Genomic DNA, 21,183 nt, shown 5'->3' on the forward strand with positions numbered 1-21,183 from the left:
ATGTCACTACATCCAGCTGGCCATACTTTGAAATTAAACATGGACTTAACAGATTTCAAAGTGTCCTGGAATTCATACAATTCATGAAACCACATTTAAATGAAAAGCAAGCGGTAACCCTCCTATTTCAAAACATCTGAGCAAGTGTTTTTATATTGAACAAAACACTTAAACTTCATTTCTATTGAATAAATACACCCAGTACAGGAGAAAAAACACCAAATGGGTCTGAAATTGACCTTAGATTACTCGTCTAGTATTCTGGAGGGGTGTGCAAGGGGTACCCCTTTTCTTCTGGAGGGCTGGCTGGGGAGGGAGGTCAATGCTGAGAAAGTGCATCTGCAGCTTTGAATGCATCTCCCCACCCCTTGCCGCAGGGGGACGGGGAGGAGGGAACAGGCGTGAACTCAGGGGTCTCAGGATGAGGCTACCATGTTTATTTATTTATTTATTTTTGCTGTGTTGGGTCTTCATTTCTGTGCGTGGGCTTTCTCTAGTTGCGGCAAGCGGGGGCCACTCTTCATCGCGGTGCGCGGGCCTCTCACTATCGCGGCCTCTCTTGTTGCGGAGCACAGGCTCCAGACACGCAGGCTCAGCAATTGTGGCTCACAGGCCCAGCCGCTCCGCGGCATGTGGGATCCTCCCAGACCAGGGCTCGAACCCGTGTCCCCTGCACTGGCAGGCAGATTCTCAACCACTGCGCCACCAGGGAAGCGCCGAGGCTACCATGTTTAGCAAATAAAAATACAGCAACACATGGAATATCGGGGATATATTTATGCTAAAAATTATTTGTTGTTTACCTGAAATTCAGTTTAAATTGGGCATTCTGTTTTTGTCTGGCAACCCTACTTAGAAAGAGTTGGGGGGAGAGGGATGTGGGAAAACATGACGCAGCAGAAGAACAGGCGTCTACAATAGCGAATTTTATAGCAGGAAGATGGTGACGGCAGCATCATTCCTGCGTCATGTACTGGGATTGAGATTTGCACAGGATTTCTAAGGACACACAGGGCAAGGTGCTGGTCAGGAAGGGCTTCAGATGGGATCAGTACTGATTCTTGAAGAAGATGGAAAATTACCCACAAAAGGAAGATGGTGGGAGATGAGGAAGGACATTCCAGGCAGAACAAAGCAAATCCAAGGCACGGAGGATGAAACAACTCCAGTATCTGGGTCCATGAAGCCTTTCTGGTCCCACCCAGAGGAATTCCTCCTCCCTTCCTCTGTGCTCTCCTGGCCCTTTGATGGAGCCTCATTGCTGAGCTCTTACGCTTTCTGCTATTGAGACGTCTCTGATGTGGGCCCATCAAGTTACAGGCGGTAGGTTGTAGAACAGCCTCACTTACTGTCCTAGTTGAGCAGTAAACCCAGCAGCGAACTGACTTGAACAGACCCTGCTTTTTGCAGAAGATTGAGAACAAATACGTCAAATGTTTTTTCTCAAGCAGTGCAACATGCTGCATATATGTACATGTATGTACTTAAGTAAACACAGAGAATTGATTTATAAAACATCAGACCTTAGGCATCTAGGATTGCTTCCCCACAAGAGAAATAGCAACATGAAAGTAAACGAAATGGAAAAATAAGTAAAATTCCTTGCATTCCCTAAAATTTATCCCCAAGCCAACCTACACTGCTTCAGTATATGAGGTAAATCCTCTATTGCGCATCTCATCAGTCTACTGCTTTTGAATGTTCTCTCTCAGAAGAGACAGATTGTCCTATATCCTGTGTGTGGCACTTTTACCCCCCCGCTTAGAATTCCCCAGTTAAAGTTCTTCAAGTTACGGTGCTGTGTAAATAAATAAGTAGGACCATGCTTTCTGCCCTTTGGGGCACAGAAACTGAGAAGCCTTGGGTGTCCGCGGGAGGGGAACTTTCTGGCCGTCCTATTCCCATAATAGTACGATTTGGAGGCAGCTTACCCAGAGATAAGAACATTGAGAAGGTGGCTTTGTCTAGTAGCTTTAAGATGGAGCTATAATCCCTTTCTGTGTGCATGTTTGAAAATGTTGCTTTCCAGAACTTTACCAACCAGATTAAGTGCTTTTGTTGTCGTCGTTTGTTTTCATTTTGTTGTTGTTAGGGGGAAGGTTATTTGGAGAATTATACTTTACCCATCGGCCGTCTAAGGGTTCAGAGTGGTTTGAGCCTTTCAACTCTAGGAGTGTTTATCTTGCCCCTGAAGTTAATATTGTATGTTGTTTTTCCTTTTCTTTGCACATTTCCTAAAGATGCTGACCATGCAAGGAATTTACTCAGACCTCTTCCGACCTATCTTGGTTTACCTTTACCTGAGAAATGCCCGTATCTGACTGTATGTCCCGTGGGGACAGTCTGCTTTTTTTGGCACCGTGTGGAGGGCCTGGTCCCCTTTGCCTTTCTCAGCCCCAGCGCCTCTCTTGGGGGCAGAATTAATCCCATGCTTTCTTTGGGCCCCACCAAGGGTTGGTTTCTGCTCTCCTGCGCCACCTGCTGTCACCTGCTCCAACCGCAGCCTTCCCAGGCTCCAGCCCCAGGCTCCCCGCAGGAGCCCATGCCAAAACCTCAGCCCAAGCAGATGTTACTCAGGCTGCCAGGTTTCTGTCCTGGTCTTATCTGTGCTGCCTCCACTGGCTCACCCGATCAGAATCCCAAATGTCCCCAGATGACTTGCCTCAAGTCACGCAGACCCTGAGCTCCTTGGCCAGAAGAAGGGAGGCTGCCAGTGTAGGGGTTGATCAGGGGCTCGTGCCAGCTTCCTGAATATGTGGTCAGTGGAGGCCAGCCTCCGCCCAGCAGTGAAAATGCAAATAGATTTCTGTCACAGTGTCAACACACCCAGGCAGGGCACTGATACTTCATGGGCTGATCAACATGTCCCCAGTGTGTCCCCTGACTGGGCCACTAGTTATCTCCCAAGTTGCTCAGAAACTGGAAACTTTGTTTTTTTAGCAGTCTGGACTTTCTTACATTCTCACAAAACTTGGTGATTCTAATCAGGGCACCACAAAGAAAGTGGAGTGCTGCTTGTTAATAGGTTAAGTACCCCTGTTTATTCCCTATTCTAGGTTAGGGATCTCTTGATGGCCGGGACTTCAGCATGTGTTTATTCTCTCACACACAGTCTGGCACATAGTAGGTGCCTCCCAGAAGCTTGTTGAAATGCACAGATTCTCTCTGGCCAAAATCCTTCTTGAAAGTCCTTTTCTATTTGTCTATTAAAAGTAAAAGCTGTCAGATCTGAGATTCTGATTGTTTGTTCCTGATTTAAGCGTGAAAGAAAGTAAGTCTGACTTGGTAGAAAGAAATGATGAGCGATAGCAGTGATTTCTTCTGCTACTCTCATAAGAATGAGGATGGTCACCAGCTGAGGTTAGAATAAGTAGCAACATATGTGTGCAGGGGAGAGTTGGGTTAGCTACGAGATAGAACTTCCTGAGAGCAAAAGTTACACGATACTCTTATAAATTACAAGTGGGGGTTTATGCCAGCAACACATCCATTTAGTTCAGTAAACATTTATTAAGCTCATACGTCGTGCCAACACTGTGCTAGAAGCTTGATAAAATACAGTGCCCGACCACAGAGAAGACTGAGACACATAAACAGACAATTACAAGTCGTTTCCTAAGTGCCACGAGAGAAAGGTGTGCCCGGGGCGTTGTGGGAGCATGATGAAGGGGTACTGATTTGAGCTGTGTCGTCAGAGAAGGCTTCCTGGAGGAGGTGGTACGTGTACTGAGTTTTACCACTGGATAAGTGGTATCTCGGTGAATAAATGCAGTCAGTGCATTCCAGGAAAGCCGGACAACTGGATTAATTGATGTAGAAACATCTTTAGATGATGGAGAATCCCTTCAGTCCTACTGAGTTGAGTCATCTGCAAAATGACATTGTGCCATAGGAAATGTCTTACCAACCTGGTGACAAAAAGGGGCTCAGTTTTCTGTTCCACGTTTGATCTGTCAGACATTATTAAGATAGCCTTCTGTAATTTTAGGAGGGAAAAGCTAAAGGAGGGAATCTTCTTTTCTTCATTGGTCATGGTCCTTTCAGCAGCCTCTCTGCTCCAAAAGTGTGAGCACTGCAGAGCTGGCAAGGCCTTGATGCATCGGACTTGACATATTTGGGGGCTGCCCTCAGAGCCATGCCGATGGGAGCTCCAGACCAGGCATTCTCCATGCGTTCCAGGAGGCCACAGAGAGGAAGGCTGGGGTTGGGCCTGTCTGCTGGCTCAGAGAGAATAAACACACTGCTGCCTAGAAGCTCTCTCAACAGCTTCTCTTTGAATTCCAACAGATTATTTTACCAGGCCCCATTGTACAGGTGGGAAAACTGAGGCTGAAGAACACGAAGCCACTTCCCAGGCCCTGGGGAGTAACGGGTGGCTGCTGTGTATTAATTTAGCTTCTTGTTTGTCACTCCAGTGCCTCAGCTAGTACCTCCCCAGGGTGGGAACCTCTGAGAGGCATTTTTCCCAGAAAGAAGTGCTTTTGAAATGGCAGGCCAGTTAGTAGTGGCCCGTTTCCGCTGGATACCCGGCTTATTGGGCTGGCGTGGTGGGGTTGGGGGTTCCCCGCCTCCTCCAGAGAGGTCATTCAGCCCCAGCCATGGCAGCTGGTGTCTCCAGGCCCTGGTCCACCACCGGAGAAAGGCATCCGAGGAAGGACAAAGAGTGCAGCCCCGGCTGCGGACCTGAGCCCTCCACGCCCACTCGCCCGAGGCGGCCCTGGCCGGGTCGGTGCCAGGCACTGTGCTGCTTCTCCACCCCCTTCCCGGGCCCCTCGGCTCATCTGCTTGCTCTCAGCACTCCAGCCATCCTGAATGGGTCTTTGTGTGCGCCCCAGGAGCTGGCTCGGAAGAGCCCTGATAGAAATGCTGGACAGAGATATCTCCTCTGGATCCAGGCGCCGCTCGGCGCGGTGCCCATCTTGTGGAAGGCAGGTCTTTTTTGTGCCGCCGGCTTGTTCCGTATCTGGGAGCAAGCTGGGGCCTGGGTGAATGGAAGAATGTTCTGCACCCCTGCACAGTGGGCTCATCACCAGGGCCAGGGGCATGGCAGTGCCTTGGTCACTTCCTGGAGCTCTCTTTCCCACTCTTTCTCTTTGCTACTTTGCCCCCAGAGGTGACTCTACTCATATTAATACCAAGAGGTACAATTAAATGGTCACTCCTTATGTGCCAGGCATTGAGTTAAGGGTTTTATCCCTTTGAACTAAATTTTCCCAACAATCCTATGAGATATGCCCCCATTATTATCCCCATTTTACAGGTGAAGAAACCAAGGTCTGGAATATTAAGGAACTTTCCCCGGTAATTCTGAACACAGGTTGGATGGGTCTCTGCTCTTGCCTCCTCCTCCTAGCTTTCAGGGGGTCTCTCACCAGACATGGAAGTCCTAAGCCCCCTTTATGCTTGACCCCCTGAGAAATCACCACCTCTAGGGTGCTGGCCGCCTCGGGAAACCCAAAAGGAGGCAAAGCCTGGTTCTGGCAAAATGCAGAGAGCCTTCTGGCCTTCTGAAGTCCCATCTTGTTTATACTGTCACCCCTTTGTGCTTTTTAAAAAAAATCAAGAGTAACATTTTATTTTATAAGATAGAAGAAGCTATGGATGTAGAAGGAAAAAGTTGGGATAGAACTTCATCTTGAAAATTTTGCTAAAGAGCCCTACCTTCACCCCCAGGAAATAGAAAGGTTTTGCGAGGCAAACACCACCCGAGGGCTAAAGCCCAGGATTCATCTTCGAGGTCATCCCCTGCTCTGGCCTAGCGTCCCGCTGTAATGAGGGGATAGAGGTTAATTCCCAGTAGCCGACTCTTCAGCACTCTCTGGGCAGAGGTTGAAGTTCAGGCACGAATCTTGCTTTGACTTTTTTCTTAGTAGATAGAAGCAGTGGTCACGATGGCATCTACATTCACACACAAATGGCAGGGCTGTCTAGCTTGAGAGGTGTGGTCCAGAGCTTTCTTATGGAGCAAAGCTCAATGGCCCTTTTCAGGGACAGACATTTTAACCATGGATTTGAGAACAGCCCCGTTAGCTGAGCCAAGTGGCCAGCTGGGAAGGGCTGTGAGTATTTCTCTGTTGGCAAAGAGGCTAGAGCAGTCTATGGTCAAACAAACAAAAACAGCAAGAGAGATGCAGGTTAGATCTTAAGAAGAACTTCCCAACTCTGCGTCATGGTGCATTGACAATCAGGCAAAATAAGTTGTCCTTCGGAGTCTGTTTGTATTTGCTTGTTTCTTTTCTTCATTTTCTCCTTTTTTTTTTCTTTTTTAAAGAAAAGTTAGCTCTTCACCTTTCTAGGCTGTTATTGTTGTAGTCTGTGTTACTTCTGGGGAAAGGGGAATGACTGTTATAGGCCTTATGTAGAGGGAGATTCCTTTATGTCCATCTTTCACACATAACAAGAAACTCTGCAGAATTGGAATCCTCAGATTTGTGTGTCATGTGGTGTGTCTTCCCCTCTCCCCCACTCCTAGCTGCTCTTGCATTCAGCCCCAGAAATGGCAATGCTGTAAAGATGGGCAAAGTGACTGAGTAATTTTTCTATGTTATTCTCCAAGTTGCTTTCTACAGTCTTTATGCATTACTCTGATTAATATCCAAGGATCTTTACCCAAGCATGTTTCTCCGTTAAACCATTCCTATCATCATGGGGTATTATGACCGTCTAATTGTGGTGATCATGTTTTGAGTAACTGAAGCAGGAGCACAGAAGAGAAATCCCCATCAAAGTCAAGAGGATAGTCTGTGGACGATTAAGGTCCTGAGATGCAGGGAATCGAACAAAGAAGAGTCACAGACACCCATCGGCTCCCCTTTCTTCTCCACTCAAGCTGCGGTCATTCTTTGGTGTTTTTCTTAGGAGTCACTTGTTCCTTTTTTACTTTGTTCATCTCATTTCTGAGAGTGGAACTCACCATTAAAAGAAGTAGTAGTTAAAGATAGCAGAATTCAAGAGCTTCAGGGATAAGTCAGGGTGGACACAGGAAAAGAACTTTTTGATTGGGACAAGGAAGATGTATAGGAGAGAAACCCATTGGGACAGGACAAGTGAAATTCACCTCCAGTACATGGGCTACTGAAGTTTGAGCAACTTTCTGAGTCTCAGTCCTTTATTCATAGGATGACATGCGAGTCCCTGGACAGTTTCCTCTTTGTGAATAAAGCTGTCAATTTATTCATTGGATTTTGGTCGATAAGCAAGGCAGCATCACCACGTTTGGACTGTGAACAGGCAGCAAAGTATCACCACGAGTGTTTGCACAGAAGAGTGACGTCATCAGGGAGGCACGCATCCGGAAGAGTCAGCCGAGAGTCGTGTGTGAAATGGATTACAGTGGTTTCAGGAAGCTACACGGGAAGATAGAGCAAAAGCCCAGTGGAGAAAAAAAAAAGAGAACTTCACCAAGGATGATTGCAGCAGGAATCAAAGAAGAGGACTAATTCAAGAAGTGCAGTGGAGAAAGAATGGACAGAGCTTGGCAACTAAGTGGCCATGAAGGAGGGGCATGAGAGGGAGGAATTCACAATGACACAGTCGCTGTGAGATTTCCCCTGAGAGCAATTGGGCATTTGTCCAGTGGCCAGTGGGAGTAACTGAACTTTCCGCACTTTTCTTGCTGAGAATCAAGGAGGGAGCAGCAGTGGCCTGTTCACTGTGTAAACTTACCCCTATAACCCATCATTATGGGTAGACGACGGCCTTGACATAGAGTGAGTGGGATCATATGATCCCGTTGCCACCGCTGTGGCCCCGCTCGTAACGGTGATGATCTCTAACCCTCAGGTTACTGTGAGTTAGTGGGGCTCTCTGCACACAGAAGCAGGGAGAATTCCCCAAAGAATTGAGAGGGGAAAATTTAACAGAAAGTCATACAGAGTGAAGTAGGTCAGAAACAGAAAAACAAATATCATATAATAACACATGTATGTGGAACCTAGAAAAATAGTACAGATGAACCTATTTGCAGGGCAGGAATGGAGATGCAGACGTAGGGAACGGACGTGTGGTCACAGGGTGGTGGTGAATTGGGAGATTGGGATTGACGTATGTGCACTGCCATGTGTAAAACAGATAGCTAGTGGGAACTGCTGTATAGAGCAGGGAGCTCAGCTCGGTGATCTGTGATGACCTAGCTGGATGGGATGGGGGGTGGGTGGGAGGGAGGTCTCAGAGGGAGGGGATATATGTATACATATAGCTAATTCACTTTGTTGTACAACAGAAACTAACACAACATTGTAAAGCAACTATACCCCAATTAAAAAATATATCTATTAAAAAAAAAAAAGAAAGCTCCATGGCGATATCCTGCATGACCTATTTTAATATTATTGGGTGACAGTCAGTGTTTTAAATTACTTCGCACCCTCACTCTTCTTGTCACCATTTTCCAATTTCATAATTCCAAGGCTCTGATACCAGATTTCCTTGGCGTTAAGAGTGAAATGGGAAAGGAGTGGCAATTGAGTTCTGTGTTCATTGCTGTCGTGCCGTCCGAAGACAGCAGGCCCTGGGAAGTGTAGTGAAGATGGCATCTTATTAGCCTTCAAGATGAAAGAGTTCAGTAGGGGGCCACTGGGCTTGTCTCACTGGCATCTCCCGGCGGGCCTCTCAGATAACCTGGCAGCACATTCTTTTACCCTGACTCCAGGACAAGAAAGAATATTCTTTCAATAAGCAAAGCCCAGATGACGAAAAGTTCTTTCTTTAAAAGAAAGGCCCAGGGGGTTTCCTCTTATGATCCAGGTTGGTCTCTGGCCAAGGACCTATGAAATCCCCTGAAGATGAGCATCTCTGGAGGGTCCAGCTGTATTCTTAAAAAAGTGCAAGAAATTTGACTCTACTCACAACCTCACTTGGTTTCCCACATTGAGGCTGCTTTTAGCCTAAGCTATCCTTTTTTTTCTTGGTTGGAAATGCCAATATCTACTCTTCATGAATTGATATAGGAAAACTAAGCATCCCTGTTGTTAGGTCAGGCGAACCTCAGTTTGTAAATTTTCCTCCAAAGCATGGAGATGGGGTTACTTCTTTTCTTTTTTTTAATTTTAATTTTAATTTTTTGGCTGCGTTGGGTCTTTGTTGCTGCGCGTGGGCTTTCTCTAGTTGCGGCGAGCGGGGGCTACTCTTCATTGCGGTGTACAGGCTTCTCATTGCAGTGGCTTCTCTTGTTGCAGAGCATGGGCTCTAGGCGTGCAGGCTTCAATAGTTGTGGTGCGTGGACTCAGTAGCTGTGGCTCACGGGCTCTAGAGCGCAGGCTCAGTAGTTGTGGCTCACGGGCTTAGTTGCTCCACGGCATGTGGGATCTTCCCGGACCAAGGCTCGAACCCGTGTCTCCTGCATTGGCCGGTGGATTCTTAACCACTGCACCACCAGGGAAGCCCAAGATGGGGTTACTTCTGATTGCCAGGTCCCCACAGCGGCTGGAAACTGCTGGAGAGCTTCTGGGTCAGCCGGTGTGGTGGACTGTTGGATGAGCCCAGTCCTAGGAGGGTTCTCGGTATCAGCCCTCTTGCTCTGATGCCAGGCTTTTTGATAAAATCACTGAAGCCAGCTTAGGTCCCTAGAATGTATTTACCCATCTGCAAATGTGACTTGCCCTGATTTCCGTCTTCTAAAAATGGCAGGTTTGACCCCAGAACCCTTTACTTTCCATCTGAGTAGGAAAGCTCAGTACTGAATGACTGCTCTAGGTGTTTCTGGATGCATGTGGGTCATCTTGCCATGTGAGAATGTGTTCAAATTTTACTTTGCAAGAGACCCTGTTTCCCCCACCTGAAGAATACCCTCAGACTCGGAGCATGAACCTGCAACTCTGTCGCCTGAGCCATGCACTGACGCCAAGAAATGAGGAAGTACTTCTATGATCATTTTCTTGTTGTTGTTGTTTTTGCAAGGCCATTTGGCTAATCTTGCAGGCACTTCTCAGAGGCAGTCAGTTCTCAGTGATCTGCACGTGAATTACAGGCCTTGTGAATTATTCACGGATAATTGTTAATTCCAAAGTGGCTGTGCCACTGCTTGACAGGCTCCCATGAAGATAGTCCTCAAGGTTTTCCCCTCAGCTAGGGACACCTGGGAAGCATTACCACATTCTAACGTTCGCATGATAGAAAATAAACGGCGAGGTAAACTGATTGAAAAAGCATCATATGACAATTTCCAAATCAGAAAAAAACCCACAAAACTTTGGAGTAATCCTTTATGGAATTGGATTATTTCTACCCAAACATCCCTCCGTGATTATTAAAAAAAAAAAAAAAAAATCAAGCCATCTATAGACTGACTCCATCTTCTTCCCAAAGCCACAGCTTACAAGAATGTAATTACAATATTGAACCCTGAACTGAGTGGAAGTTCAGGAATGAGAGAGGGTATTGACACACATAAATTCTTCTGCCAACTTGGGATCCCATGGGGCTTGCACTAAAAGCTTCCCTAGCCCTTTCTCAAGACAGTCTTCAACGGAGCTGACTCCAAGCTGTCTTATCCATCATCTTAAATGGAATGAAACCCAATCGAGCAATATAAGACCAAAGCAAAAATTAGTTGTGCCTCATCCCCTCTTTGGTCAAAGCCTCCCATGCCTCCGCCACCTTAAAAGTGGAGCATGCATTTTCTGTGTGCAGAGACTGCACGAAGTGGGCCCCCTGCTCTTTTCAGGGAGGGAATGTAAGCAGATCCCCGAAGAAACCACTTGGCTCAGCGATTTTAGGGCTTGTTGTTATTGGCCTGGCCTAAAAGAATTCAGCGAGCTGCACCTTTGCCAAGGAAAATGCAAAAGCTTCCCCAAAACAGTCGTTGAGGGTCATGGGCTCATCTGTGAACCCAAGTAGGAAAGCAAGGCAGACAGAAAATTCAGGAAATTGGAGAGGCTCCTTAGAGATGGTTTTCTCACTTAGCCATGGGCGGAGGCCAAACGAGCTGAAGAGGTCACGCCAGGCAGGGTGAGTGGGGTCCAGAGGGGAAGGAGTTCAGGCAGAAGGCTTCCTCCTTCCATCATGAGCTCCTGATTTCCTTGAGCAGTAGAGTCAGTTTCTTGCCCAGTCTGGCTCCGCGCCAGTCCTCAGCAGTCCTCTGCTGGGCTCGGCATCTGCCCCCTTGCTCTGGACCCTGAGAAGTTGTCAGGCAATGCTCTCTGCCATTCTCAGGCCAGCAAGAAACTTGCCATGGCCTGACTCCTCCTGCTTCTCTTGGCTTCTCACATCTCTTTTTTGTTAAAAATGTGAAAATCACGAACCCTATTTTTGTACGTCATCTTTCTCTGAAGCACCCTATAATTCTTCGTAGCAGTTTTACATTTGGCTCCACCCCATGATTTTTTTTTTTTAATAATCACGGAGGGATGTTTGGGTAGAAATAATCCAATTCCATAATATCTGTGACCTCCATGTCGATAGGCCTGGTGATCCCAACTATATAGCTCGTGCTGACCATGGTCCCCATCTGTAGTAGTTCCTAAATCAACGATTGTTAATTGACTGATAGTAATTAAGATTACTACGGGACATTCTTTAGCATGACTTTTTACTAACACTTTGATTTCTATTTCTATCACATGTCTGAGCATATAGGAGGTGTTCAGTCAACACTTGACGGATTCAGATTTTTCTGATGGATTAACAATCTTTTGCAGCCAGGAAGAGACCAAGTCTTATGATGAGTCTAGCTTCCTCTCTGCTTCTTTCCACTCTGGAGATCTTTCAGGGCTTTGTCTCTTGCATCCCCCTAAACATTTACCCTTATCCCCACCTCTCACCATCTCTTGAGACCCCACGATGGTTTTGGAAACATCCCAAGTATCTTGGATCTCCCTTGAGGCTCTCTCCTCACTTCTCCCTACCTCTCAATTCCCTCACTGATCTCGTGTTTCTCCCTTTTCCTCCATCCCTAAACTCTATGTCTTTTCCCTCCTCCACTTAAGCCCTCCATCCTCTCTACTCAATCAGAGGTCAGTTCTTTAATGCCCCATTTCTCTTGTCCGCCATCCCCACCCGCTTTGCACTCATTTTTATAACTCTGCCCCAGTCCCCATCATACAAGCAAGTGAAATACATACCACGTACCAGCATCCCTCGAAGCCCCATACCTTGCTTTCCTCCTTATTAGCAACCTTCACCATTTTAATTTCTCCTGCCCCTATTCTTCTGTCTTCCCACCCGGCACTGGAAGGCTTGCACATATACGCAAAAGATAGCATGACGAGCAACAGTTTCACCTGTGCTTTTTACCAGTACCATGTGTCATAAGTAGTGGCCACTCACACTGGAGGTGGTATTTTATTTTATTTTATTTTACTTTATTTTTTCACTTTTTCATTGAAGTACAGTTGATTTACAATGTTGTGTTAGTTTCAGGTGTACAGCACAGTGATTCATTTATACATATGTATCTATCTTTCTATTTATTCTTGTTCAGATTCTTTTCCCTTATAGGTTATTACAAAATATTGAGTTCCCTGTGCTATATAGTAGGTCCTTGTTGGTTATCTATTTTGTATTTAGTAGTGTGTATCTGTTAATCCCAAACTCCTAATTTATCCCTCCCCCACTTCCCCTTTGGTAACCAGAAGTTTGTTTTCTGTCTGTGGGTCTATTTCTATTTTGTAAATAAGTTTATTTGTTTTGGAGGTGGTATTTTAAAAATTTACTACAATCTGACTTTTTATAATCCTTATTAATATCAGGTTCTGTCGTTATACTCTGATACAGTTCATATTAAAGGTACCATTTTTCTTTGCCTTTGTTTCCATGTCTTGCTGATGCATTTTACATGTGTATATCTTTGCAAATTTCCCCATTGGAATGGCCAACAGTGAAATTAGCTTTGGAGGCAGCATTCAAACAGAGATCAGGCAACACTCAAACAGGGAAGATAAGGAAGGAATTCAGACATGAGGGGTGGGGGTCTTTGACCAGTTGGCTTCTAAACATCTCTTTTAAAACCTGAGATTCTCCTTAAACTGATGAGAGGGTGGGAGTGTGGCCTTCTCCTTTGTGTTTTCCACTATTCTAAAGGGCATTTGCCTCACCTAGGAGGTACTTAAATATTGGAATTCCTGAGACAGTATAATAAATAATTCTGTTCAAGAGAAACAGAGGGCTTTCCTGGTGGCGCAGTGGTTGAGAATCCGCCTGCCAATGCAGGGGACACGTGTTCGAGCCCTGGTCTGGGAAGATCCCACATGCCACGGAGCAACTGGGCCCGTGAGCCACAACTACTGAGCCTGCGCATCTGGAGCCTGTGCTCCGCAACAAGAGAGGCCGTGATAGTGAGAGGCCCGCGCACCGCGATGAAGAGTGGCCCCTGCTTGCCGCAACTAGAGAAAGCCCTCGCACAGAAACGAAGACCCAACACAGTCAAAAATTTAAATAAATAAATAAATAAATAAATAAATGTATACGGTTTAAAAAAAAAAAAAAGAGAGAAACAGAGGAAAAGGCGTAAGCACATTTTGCATTTAGGTGATCATTGAATATATTAGGACATGTGATCCCTAAATAGGAGTTACACGCTCTGTGTGAGGATTTCCTGCGTTTCTCTTGTCCGCTTTCTCCTCTTGGAACTCAGGTTGTTCAGAGACCCCAACACGCTTAGAGCTAAAGGGATCCCCAAGGGTTACTTCAGTCCAGAAGGTCTTCCTGCCTGGGCCCATCCTTTGACCAAAGAACTTCCAATGACAGAGCCCTCCTGACCTTCTCCAGACAGGAAGTGATCCTTCTAATTTTGGATTGAGCTAGCAGAGTATTTTTCTTCTGTGAGTCAAAAAGCATTCTCTTTGGAGTTTCTCCCCATTGGTTCCATCGTATTCCCTGAAAGCTAGAGCAAATCCCATCCCTTTCTACCTGAGAGCCCTTTGGATATTTGAAGATAGCAGTCATTTCCTGTACGGAGTCGTATCTTCACCTGCCTAAACATTTCCACTTTTCCAGATTCCTCCTGAGATGACTTCGGGTCCCTTCTATCCTATGGTTGCTCTGTTATCAGCGTACTCTATTTTGCCTGGTTTGGAGCAGAATGGGATGCTCCGACCAGCCCAAAGGGAAACAAGACTCTCCCTCCCACCCCACTCACTTTCCTATTCTTCCACCCCTGAGCGTGTGTCCTTTGCGTGCTCCAGACCCTCTGATACCTTCTCCTTGAGAAGTATTCCTGGATTTTTATTCCATTCTTCACAGCAGTCCTGTCACTGAAGGTCCTCAGGTTGAGATCCAATTACATGAAAGGAATCTTTTTTTGTTTTTGCAGCTTTCCTTGAATTCTCCAAATCCTTGTTGCTGTTTTTTTACTTGAATTCAGTTTATAACAACATGTAAGTGTCTTCAGGGTGGGTTGCCTCTTTCACATTCAGTCCAGAGCCCAGTATAGGTATAGGTATAGGATAGAAATATTTAGTGAGTCCATATCATGACTTGACACGTCTCCTTCATCACATTATTTCAGCTCCTTTTGCCCAAGGTATTTGTGTGTTTGTTTTATCTTTGGTCCTATAGTGTCAAGGTTGCTTATGGAGAAAGAGCCAATGAAGAAGCAATGGTTTTCAGTAAGTGGGAGTTTTATATTTTTACTCCCAGCTCAGTCTTTTCGTGTGGTTCAGTACAGAGCTGCTACCAACATCAGGGAGGTAATGGAGTTTAAATAGAGATCAGCGGGAATTGGCTTGAGATTTGGCTTGCTGAAATTAATATGCCGTGGCCCGAGTCCCCTGGCCAGGACAGCTAGAAGAGTCACGGAGGCAATGTGATATGGTGAGAAGAGATCTAGGCTGAAATAGATTTAGGTTTGATCCCTATCATGGCCACTTATCTTATGGGCAGTTAACCACTCTGAACTCAGTTTCTTCATCTATAAAATGGGGTTAACCCAACTCCATCTCAGAAACGGTATAAGGGTGAAATGAGATAATGTGTCACCACACACGTGGTGGCATGTGAACTCTGGCCGGGGCACTGTTGTCGCTCTGCAGCTTCCTTACTCGGTTCTGGCAAATAAAGAACATCCCAGTAGGCCCAATGGTTGTTTCCCCAGCTTTTGACATAATGACACAGTCTCTCCGGCAGGCTCGGTCTGGGTCCAGCTGTCTGTGTCACACCCAGCACGTGGTCTTCACAGCCACCGCGTCGATCAGTACTCCTTCAGGGTGCCGCTCATCGCCCTGCACTAAGGAAGGTCCGGGAGCCCCACCTCCCCTGCTCTCCAGAGACAGAACACAGTCTAGACACAGGAGGCACGAGGAAGTCAGGAAACCTGGGCCCTTAGCTCCACCGATGGCTTTTCTAGGGCATTGGACACCTTTCTAGGTTGCATGAGCCTCCCATTCTGTTTGCAGAAAGAGTGCTATATTTGATTTCCTACTTGACTGCCAGGGTAGGTGGGAATGAATGAGGCGGAATCTCTCCGGAGAAAGATGCTATGTGAACATACAGTCTGTTTCCATCAAGTGGGGAGCAGGAAGTTGCCAGGACTCCAAAAGGATGGGTGCCCACGCTGGCCAGAGTCCAAGAGCCTGGACCATCTCCCTGTCCTCAGACTGCAGAGACCATGCCTGTCTCACCAGAATAGCCCTGTGTGAATGTCCGACTTTATGATACATTTGTGCTGGTGAGGGAACTGGATGTGAAGAAGAGGCAAGTGGTTGCCAATCACCGCGTCCATACAGAGTGTAAACTGTGCAAGCTCATGACTCATGCCATACTCACCTGGACCAGAGACCCCCCAGGCATGGGGAACTCTGTCTCTCCCCAAAGCTGTTCCCTGATTAATTACAGAGGGGCTCACACAGGGGCTGTTATTCATGGCTGGAGCGGGACTCCACAGCCCCGGGGGGGCGCACCTCTGGGGTGTGTGAGCTCCTCTCTCTCCCCCTCCTCCTGGAGGCCCTGACCCGCCTGGGTACCGCCTTGCCATGCCCTGCATCTTCCACAAGGGGGAGCCCCTGGAGGGCAGCAGAATTTGGGAAGCGCTGAAGTTTTCTCCTCCTGTCCTCTAACTGATTTTCACGTACCCAACTGTTAGATTCCTTTGTTGCAATGTTGGGGCCTGAGCTGACACTTCTGGAAGCTTCGGGTGAGAACCACAGCTGATATGCCATCTTTTCTGGTTTGTTGTTATTTACCTAGCATCATCAACTAAGGTGGAAAAGTAACAAAGAGCTTGAAGACTTTCATGGATCCCAGGCCGTGGACGGAGGCAGGCGGCTTCAGACAGCATCAGACAGAGAACCAAGAAAGCCGAGGGGCAGCCGGAAGGTGCCTGTGGCTGCTGAGCCCAGGTAGGTACCCGGGAGAGGACGACGGAGGGGCACACAGGGCACAGAGCCCTTGATGGTGGGAAAAGTGGATGGACAGGAGAGACGGAGGGGGAGAAGTGCAGACAGGACCTGGGAGATTGAGGGAGAGCGAGGGAGGAGCCCCAAAGGAGTGCAAAAGAAAAACTACTCGCGCTCGTAGGTCGTGATGCAAAAGACTGACCACAGAGCCGGAGAGGGAGGGCTTGGGGGCTGAATCAGAGACTTAAACTTGTTTGAAGTTGGTTCCAACTCAGCTGCCCAGAAACTTCACAGGACATTGGAGGCCAGGAGTTTGAGAGCAAATGCTCAGTTGCACAAGAAAATTCAAAGTGAGTAAGTGTGCCTGGAAGTCGCTCTAGCCGTTCTGGTTGTGTGTCACAGGGCCACACCTACTCCGGCCTTTTGACCTAAACGAGGAAGAATTCTGGTCTGACGGCGGTGTGTTCAGGTTCTTCCCACTGTGAACCAATGTCTCAGGCTTTCCCTCCTTCCTTCCAGTTTCCCACAGTTGCTCTCAGGAATGACTAGGAGTCAAGTTCTCATTCTGCCATTTAGTGAGATTAGCTTAAGCAAGGAAACCTCTCGTCTCCGTTTTCTTTGTCTATAAAAGGGAGATAATAATATATTACTGATGAGCCTTATAGGATTTTTCTGAGGGTTGAATAAGTAAGATAATGTGAATAAATGCTCTTAATAGATTATGATTGCTAGCCAAATAAAAGATGGCATTAATAATAATTAGTTAATATACCCTTACTACTCTCAGCAGGGTATTTTCTTACGGAGCTTTGGAGGAACCTGTGTGAGTGTGTGTGTGTTTGTGTGTGTGTGTCTATATATATGCGTGTCTTTGGCAGATAAGTGGGAAACTGTGTGTTCTTTCCCTTTTAGCCATCTTTGAATGTTCTTTTTCCCAGCCTCGGCTACATTTTTCTGTGTCTCAAACATGCAGATAGTGATTGATGGCGTCTGCTTTGCTCCGTGGAAGAGTGGTTTGGCTGTGTCCTGGACTCAGTGCCGCCCGAGTCAGTGTCACACCGTGTCTCAGGCACACGCTCAGACTGAATATGTTTGGAAGACGCGAATAAGAGGCTGTGTTTTTAATCCCGTCACCATATTCCCTGCCTGGGATGTTCTTTCCAGTCCGCTTGTTACTTAACTCACTAAAACCCTCACGTGGGAAACTGGGGTCTGCATTCCGAGTCAGGCTGGTTGAGGTGACCTATGAAGGCTGCTGAGGTTGGCTTTGATACCTGTGGACACATTCACCCTTTCTGCGGGTTCCAGATGAGTGTGGAATACAGGGAAGGCAGTGTAGACCGGGAGCAAATCCTTGGACTTCACTGAGCCATCTCTTCCCCATCTGTCAGGTGAAGTCCTTACTACCCTTCCTTGCTGCATCCAGATGTAGATGTGAGGCACTCCTGAGATTATATCTGAACACACCAAAAGTTTGTAACTCTACAGTGTTACATAATTATAAGGTATCATCATTGTTATTCTGCTGCAGGTTTTTTACTAGTGATTTATCCATATTTTGCAACTTACATTATTTTAAAAGCTATCTTTCCCCAGATGTTAATGTACTCTCCTTTTCTTCTCCACCAATTGACCGATAAATCATGTTTTTACAGAGATGCTAAATGATACACCTACTCACCTTCAAAAAGTTGGTATCCCATCCAAATCACGTGTATACACGCACAATATGTACATAGACTGTATTTTTCTACAACCTCCAAGCACGTATGTATCCCTTCTATTTTCAAGCATGTACTTACTCCCTTTTTAATACAAAATATATGCAAATATATATTTGAGTAAAAGACATATGCTGACATTCACACAGCATACTTACTTAGAGAACAGATTTAATGGGCAAGAGGAAAGACACATCACCCTATCAGCATTCCAGCTCTTTTCGAGTCCGGAAGTGACTACAATACACAATTCGTGTGGTTAAAAAAAAATCATGGATCAATTTCTGCCCTGTTCCTAGTAATGAATATCAATATCTTACCTCTTGCAGACAGACTCTCAGCAGCTTTAGATAATTTTAAATGAGTTTTTTTTTTAAAAATACACTTGCAAAGTCAATTATTTTGAATCTCATCTGAAGCAATTAAAAAACATCCTGACATTTAAGGTGATACTTTTTTCCCAAGTAAAATAATTATAAATAATACTAATTATGAGCAAATCATTCAGTTACTCTCAGTCTGGTTCAACCTTTAGGTTAATAAACCAATCCATTAAAATTCATCTTGCTCAAAGGACCAATTTGTTAAAAAATGTAGTGACCTTTCACCGCAAGTATGATTGATATTTTCTTTAACAATAATCAGAGCTGTCTTTCCCAGAAGAGAGTGTGGTCAAGTGGTAGGTGTAGAAAACTAGGGTTCTTTTATGCCTGTCTCAGTAATACTTCTCAGGTACAGCATGATGTTGATGAAGATGGTGATGGTAGTACACAAAACTAAAACTCTGATTTCAAAAAGTACCTAAAAGAGATGTCTGTAAGCCTTAGGACAGTTGCTCACAAGAAGTGACAAAATCATTAGCACTGGGAAAGATTTTAGCAAGCCTTTCTGTCTGCCTCTGGGGTTTCATTTCCTCCAAAGATGTAGGGCAGGGATTTGCAAATATGGCCCATGGGCCAAATCCAGTCTGCCACCTGTTTCTGTAAATAAAGTTTTATTGGCACCAAGCATATCCTTTCATTTGCATATTGTCAGTGGTTGCTTTCCTGCTATGAAGGCAGAGTTGAGTAGTTGCAGTAGACCCCATACAGTCCACAGAGCCTAAAGTATTTCTTATTTGGTCCTTTACAGAAAGAAGTTTGCTGACTCCAGGTGTAGGGTAATGAAAACGAAAACAAAACCAGTTGTCTTTGAATTTACGCCAACAACTAATATTTAAGCAGCGCTTTGCAGTTTATAAAGTCTGACCACGTTCTTTTGCAATTTAAAGGACAGAGAAGTTGCAGACTTTTCCGTGGTCATTGAGCCAGTAAGTGGTGTGGGTAGGACTTAGCCTCTAGAGAGGGAGGGGCCCCGCCCTGATGGCAGCCTGGACGGGAGCGGCCTGCGGAGGTGGCTCTCAGGGGGAAGTGACGGCCCTCCATCTCTTTCATCTGCGCAGAAGTGCTCGTTGCTGAAAGACAGTTGAGGAAGCAAAACTCTTGACATTCTGCTCCCTCTCTATCTGACCTTGACATGGGTGTTTTTAACCTTGTTCTGCTTCTACCTCCCTCTTCTCATAACCAGAATGGTACTAATAAACAAAAAGGAGAGGAAGGTGATTTGCAGTCAAACAAAGCTAAGCTTTCTTGCTTCAACTCTCGCCTATCCGCACTGAAGGAATGTGTCCACCCTGAAATTGGCACTGGGGCGCGGATATTCTGAAATAGCCAGTCACAGCAAAGTCTTTTTGGAGTATGCTATCTTTTTTAAAGTTTGCTTTTTGAAATGGCAATACCTCTCAACTATGTTTTCCTTTTACTGGGTTTATGGTCAAAATTATATTTTCTCACTTGAGCTTGTTGTATCTACTAGCAAGGTGGGCCACAGGAACTGGATATAGGAGGAAGGAAGGTTGGGATGAATACCTTGCCTTTGAGATCTATGGATATAAACCAAGGTCTTTGCAGAGACCAAAGACTTTCTGAATCTTATATTTTCTTGGAAAGGAGGTAAGGGATAAAACGAGAGAGATGAGAATAACAAAATTCTAAGTCAAACCTTTCCTGAAGATTCTGAGCCAAAGATAAGGATTTAAACAATTGATCTAATTCAGGTTTTCCTCTAACAATGTTTGTTTGGCGTGTCCACTCTGGCACGCACCACTAGGAGCTGAAGGAGTATCACATTGACTAAGATTCAGATATTCTTCAGGAAATGATTTATCAGAGAAATGAACATGCGTGTACGTGTCTATAATGCAATTAGAAATAATTAATGGAAAAGGAGCACAGATAAAATCTGCGCATGCTCAAAGAGACATTATTCTTCCTTATTGGAACATCACTGATGATACTGTGGAGGAAGTGGCATTTGGTGAGACTCAAAGAGTACGTAGATTTTAGACATTTGGAAATAGTAGGAGGTGGGCATTCTAAGAGGAAACAGGGAACAAAGTCACAGAGCAAAGTGTAGGATTTGTATGTGATCAGAAAATCGTTCATCTTATTGGGAGCATATGGTTATATAAGCATGCAGGAAGGTATGGCAGGTGAAGAAGGTCAGAGCCAGAATCTAGAGGGAGTTGTAGAGTAAAAAGTTTGGTCTGTTTTCAGTTGATGATGAGAACCATCGCATATTTTTCTGCAGGAGAATTACATGATCATACCTGTGATTTATTGGAAAAGAGTGTAACAGATGTTTGAAAAGAACTTGGATGCAAGGTCGCAGTTAGAAGCTAGAGCGGTGGTCCAGGCAAGGCGAATAACGTTAACTCCTTTGCCTTGTGCTGTGTTCACAAAAATGCTCCTCTACAACCTGACTGTCATAGGTTATGGCACTGGCTGGGGGCTTTCTGAGGGCATTTATTTAATGACATGTCAGTGGCATTTACTCATAAAACCAAAAAGCCATTGGGGCCAGAAATAGGGGTTTTGGTTACTTCCCCAGACAGGATGCAGTTGGGGTGATTATACATGTGATTCATCGAGGTCGGGAAACAAGTCCTCCACAAACAAACACCCCTCCCCTCCAAGCCCAGTGACTCACGGCTTCTTAAGTTTGGAAAGCTCTGGAGTCCAGGCAGAATGTGAGGTATGATGTTAAATCATAAATCCTCAGTGTTCATTGTTACAAGAGAAACATTTTTATTCATTCTTATGATCATTGAAGCAATAAACATCGAGTGAACTCTTACTGTTTTAGGCACAGGGACA

General features: G+C 45.6%; 2 long non-coding RNA genes across 19 annotated transcripts in view; both read left to right on the forward strand.

The window, feature by feature from the left end:
* The window catches only part of LOC309637018, a 277,223-nt gene that overhangs the window by 151,338 nt on the left and 104,702 nt on the right, over window positions 1–21,183 (forward strand). For all 18 annotated transcript variants that reach the window (XR_014250343.1, XR_014250344.1, XR_014250345.1 and 15 more), the window contains one exon: window positions 16,120–16,271. This is a non-coding gene — a long non-coding RNA (uncharacterized lncRNA). The remainder of the gene's footprint in view (window positions 1–16,119; window positions 16,272–21,183) is intronic.
* Window positions 8–8,394, forward strand: LOC309637032. Its single transcript, XR_014250382.1, has 2 exons — window positions 8–426; window positions 722–8,394. It is a non-coding gene; the product is annotated as an uncharacterized lncRNA (long non-coding RNA).

Source organism: Balaenoptera physalus, assembly GCF_965194825.1.
Source record: "Balaenoptera physalus genome assembly, chromosome: 10".
NCBI classification, from domain to species: Eukaryota; Metazoa; Chordata; class Mammalia; order Artiodactyla; family Balaenopteridae; genus Balaenoptera; species Balaenoptera physalus.